Source organism: Ixodes scapularis, unplaced genomic scaffold (assembly GCF_016920785.2).
Source record: "Ixodes scapularis isolate PalLabHiFi unplaced genomic scaffold, ASM1692078v2 PGA_scaffold1__304_contigs__length_218370807, whole genome shotgun sequence".
Classification (NCBI taxonomy): Eukaryota; Metazoa; Arthropoda; class Arachnida; order Ixodida; family Ixodidae; genus Ixodes; species Ixodes scapularis.
In genome coordinates, this window is record NW_024609846.1 from 160,450,979 (window position 1) to 160,456,165 (window position 5,187).

Consider the following 5,187-nt stretch of genomic DNA (forward strand, 5'->3'; position numbering starts at 1 on the left):
AACCTGCTCGCTGCATATGATTAATGAGGGAAATTATTTGCTTTCAAAAGGTGGGGGACGTGTCTCGCAAAGTTAGAAGCTGTCACGTCATTAGGATCTATCGCGCATCCAATATTTATATTATAAGCCCTGTCGAAGCCAGCAGCAATATACGTCTACATTGCTCAGGTTGACCGGCCACAAAAAATACTCATTTTATCCGTTCAGGATTCGAAGTCAAGTTCAATGCAGAGAGGTCTGAGTGAATCTCCGATGAAGACTCTCCTCAGTTTGTCCGCATTCGTCTCCGTTCTACCGGCTAGAACCATTTGGCTAAGTTTGTGTAGTATCTCTCTGTCTGTAAAATATACTTTTATTCAGCAGTTCACCTAATAGTTAGTCAACTAAGCTCATATTTCAACCCGAAGAATATACTAATATCGCTTTAGTGGGACCATAGTACGTAACATAATACATAATCCGCATATTCATCAAAATGACTTCTCGATTGCTACTAAAACCTGAATTGAAATACGAGTATCAGCTGCTTAGTGAAGCGCCAGCGAGTTGACATGCTCCTTGGCTCAAGAAGCACTTGCTTAATTTACGTAATTTTCCTGCAGCTTGTGTTCTTGACCGAGCATACGACTGAAGCTGTTTCTTGAAACGCGGACAGGCACAAAAGCTCAATTTCGAGGTCAGATAAGTCGCATGGTCGAGGCATGCGAGTTAGCTAAAAATTACTCTCGGTGGGACAATTTTGTAGCCCTCGCCGCTTTCCTTAGATGATCAAAACTAATTAGAGTCTATTACCGTTTCTTCGGAGCCCATAGTTTCGGTTTTGATCGAAGTATCCGAAACGAAAGTTTGACATGAAAAGAACAAAAAACACCGACAAAACAAAGCTATGCTCGGCAAGTTTATGCGCACCGGCTACACTTAACTCAGTTCAAATACCCATAAAATTGGGCATTCAACAAAAGAAAATTTGTTAAATTGAATGCGCCACCCATTCAGGCGGCCCGGCCGAGCCGACGCGACCTGGACTCAGCCGCCATGTTTGTTTGGTGGTGGCGCCCCCTTTAGGTCGTTGGAGTCGCGAATAGGGCTGTCTGTGGACTCTTTTCTTGGCAATGCAGTGGAGGGTACAGGCACGCGCTTCCTCTCCCATTTTGAGCGCTGAATAAAGCCGTGCGCGGGCTCTCCCCCTCTTCATTGCATAGCCAAGAAAAGTTGTTGCCGAGTGTTAGCGACACCACCTAAAGGAGAAGGCCAGAACACGCCTCCAGTGACGTCCCGGCAGCAGGCTGACGTGCGCCGCGGTATAGAGCTGAACTGAAGGCTTCGCGCGTAGCTTTTACGTCGTAGAAACAAAGGTTTTAGCACTATTTATTTTTTATGAGCTAACATGAGAGCTGTGAACGCCGAGTGATTTAAAGAACAAATTTTAGGACGCAGGATAAACTATTATAACCTACAAAATTGTAGTGATATACAAGAAACTTATATCTAGAGACGGATGTGTTATTTTTTAAGCGATAAACTGGGTGGTGTAATTATCTCTAAGGACAGGGGAGTTGTTTAAAAAAAAATCTTTTTGAAATGGCAATAATCGCAGTTGTGGGACCAGATAAAATGACTTACAGTAATAATTGAATAAATGATGCAGAGGCATTAATTTCATTTCGTTTTATTCACCTCAAAGGCATTCAAAGAGGCATTACTTGATGGGGGATTCATAAATAAGACATAAAAGTAACTGAACACGAAACATTAAACACCGACAAGTAAAAATTACACAAAAAAACTCGCTTATTACCATGTTATTGTTATAATGGGGTCTTACAAATCAAGATTCACAGTTACACGAATTAATGCACTTGTTTTTAAATGAAATGGGATATCGCTCAGTTACAATATGGTCAGGTAGTTTGTTCCAGTCAGTGATGCAAAAGACTAAGGAAGAAAAGAGGAGGTGTTAGTATGGCACTTAAATGGTTCAATCTTGCAGGAACTATCTAGTATGGGTGCTATACAATTGGCAGCCCGGCAGTAAGCAGATTGAAAATCGGAATCTGAGTAATATACATCTTGAAAAGAACGCAATCAGGCTATTTTTCGTCTTCTTTCTAAATTAGGAAGATTTTTGTTAGCTTTTAAAGCGGAGACACCAGTTTCTGATAAATAATCACCGCATATAAATCTGGCTGCTTTGATCTGAAGACTCGAGCTTCGAGATTAGGTAATTTAAGTGTGGATTCCAAATTATGCTTGCATATTCTAATTTTGGGAGGATAAATGTTTTGTACGCGAGTAGTTTTGTTTCAATGGGAGCTAGATATGATGTCCGCCAATGAAACCTAGTGTTTTTAGTGCGCTATTTGTTATTTGCTCGTTCCATGATAATGAGTCTGTAAGATACATGCCCAAAGACTTCTATGACGATGAGTGTTCTAGTGGTTGTGAAAGTAATGAGTACTAGGTTAGTGTTTTAGTGGAGGATTTAGTTACGGACATTTGTTTGCATTTACGAGTGTTAATGTTCATCTGCCATAGGGAACACCATGATGATATTGTATCTAAATCGCCTTGACCAATATTGTGATCATTAGGTGTATTAATTTTCCGGCAAATAACAAAATCATCAGCAAAGTCTAATTGTCGATTTAATTGATGATGGTAAGTCATTGATATATATCAGAAACAATAGAGGCCCGAGTACACTACTCTTAGGGACACCTGATGCAACAGTAACGAGACCCGAATTGCCAGACAAGTACAAAGTAATAACATTCTAAAATTTCGATCTGCTGGTCTCTTGGGTTTTGATATCCTAATTTGAAAAATGTATTGCATATATTTTGGCAAACTTTTCTTAGACCTGTGATAAATATGTGAAGGTTCAACAATTTAATGCACTCTGCCTGTTCAAATATAGTACTTGCTTTCCAGCAACCTATCTGGTTGCTACATCGAAAAAACACCTGTGACCTGTTTCTTGGGAATGTCATAACGTGAAAACTTCGTATTTGCAACAAAAGTACCGGAATACATGAACGTTGCCCTATACACTGATGTACTTCGACAGTACCGACCGAGTCTGCGAAACGACACAGGTATGTTAGGGCGGCTAAAAACAAGTTTTGCACACAAACGGAAGTGGACATGGGAGCTTCATACAGTGTTGCCAGATGGAGAAAAGAAAAAGTCAGCAGATTGATCCCCGAAAAGTCAGTAGATTTGCACAAAAATCAATAGATTCAACGAAATCTGTGTTTTGCCATGTTTCGCTATTTCCATTAATCCACACTTCGAAGAAATAGTACAGAGTAATAAACACAAATAAAAATGAAAAAAAAAGAGACCAGTTCTCGAGTAATTCTTTATGGAAAGCAAATTAAAATGGCACCGTAAAGTTTTTTTTTTTTTTATCATTATTGACTAGTGTTGGCTATTTCTAGGATTATTCTTTGAAATCGAGACTGAGCCATTTTTGGGATCAACAGATGAAGGCGACAGTGCGACATCCACATGTCGCTATTATTGAAACGAAACCAAAACAAGACATTCCGGCAAGCGCACACGTACATGTCCAATGTAAGTCCTCTGCAAGCTGCCATCTTTCCTTACTGGGCTGTGGAATGTTTTTGAAGCAACGCTGTCGGCGCGGAGCACTGTTAAGGCTACGCGTCATCTGTACGGGCTTTTTTTTTTTTTTTTTTTTCTTCTTTTGCTTGATTTAAAGTTTGCGTTTAAACGGGGAAAAACTTAATTCGTTAGCTTTTTAAGCCACCGAGGAATAACATTGTATCATTTTCTTGCGAGAGCCTGCCAAATAAAAGTAAAGAACCGAAATTTGGATGTCGATCCCATGCATTGCGCCGGGCAAATGAATGAAAATGGCGGCCCTCTCCGCTCAGCTGGGAGCAGCCGGGAAGTCATGCGCATGCGCTCACGCCTCTCTCTCTCTTTGCGCCGCGTGCTGATTGGCTCACTCGGGAAGGGGGCGAGATCATAGACTGGCCAAACTCTCCAGATGTCACCGTCGAACCTGCCAACCTGCCGAACTTGCTCTGGGTGAATAGGTAGATGAATATACTCCAGAGCCGTATATGTAGAGAGTTTGGGTGTTGTATAGTTTCTGGCCTGGGTGGAACCCAAAAAAAAGGGTCCCTCCCCTCAAAAGGGATTAGAGGGGATTATTTCCCTGGACTGCCGCCCCTGGAAAGGGATAAGCATGGATTATGCTCGGACCACTTCTTTGCATAAACCCGAGGCAATCGTCGCGCTCTGATAGGACGTTCGACGCGGAGCTTTGTTTGACGCTCTCCGATTATATTAGAGAGAAAGGGAAGTGCATGCGTGGATAGACTGAGGGACGGGGGGCAACGGGGGCTTCAAAAAAGCCGGGTGGCTTTCTTGAAGTTTCTCGAAATGCGGCTTGTCTTGTTTTGGATCGGTAGAAATACTTCGCTACTTCGAGTAGGGTGGCTTACTTCGAGCAGCGAGCGGCCGCTAAATTAACCGCTGATGCGTCGTCATACCGACTCCGTGGAATTTGGCTTGTCTTGGATCGGCAGAAACACTTTGCTACTTCGAGCAGCGAGCGGCCGCGAAATTAACCGCTGATGCCGAGTGGTTTTCGTGACGAATCGTCCATGTCTCTTCAATCTGCAAAATGCGGTTTGTTTGCTTCGCTTTTCTACGAACGTACCGATATTGTGAAGCAAGGTGAGTTTCTCGGGCTTTGCGTAATCAGGATAAATCGTGTTCTTTTCAATACGCGTCGAGTACGTTGCACCGACTCCCTCGTGAACCGCGCGCCCGAAAACCACGAGAGGCAAGGTAAGCGAACGCCTCGGACCCCAGAACCGGGAAAATAAAAAAATAAAAGTGAAGGGCAACCACACGCGCGTCTCTTCGCTTTATTATTTGTGTCCCCGTCTCGGATTAATAATGAGTCGTTCTCCGTCTATACTCCGTTTCACCTTATGTTGTACCGCAGAGAAGGCCAGAAGCGCGAGCTCATAGCGTTGGCAGCTGCCCTTGTTGCACGAGAACTTGTACCGTCGAGATGTGCCCTAGAGCAAAGAGCTCGCGCTTGTAGCCTTTCCTGCGGTACACTACTAGGTGAAACAGAGTATAGCCTCCGTTTTTGCCACGAGTTTGTGACGTGTAAGCAACGCAACTCTTCACACTGCTTTTATT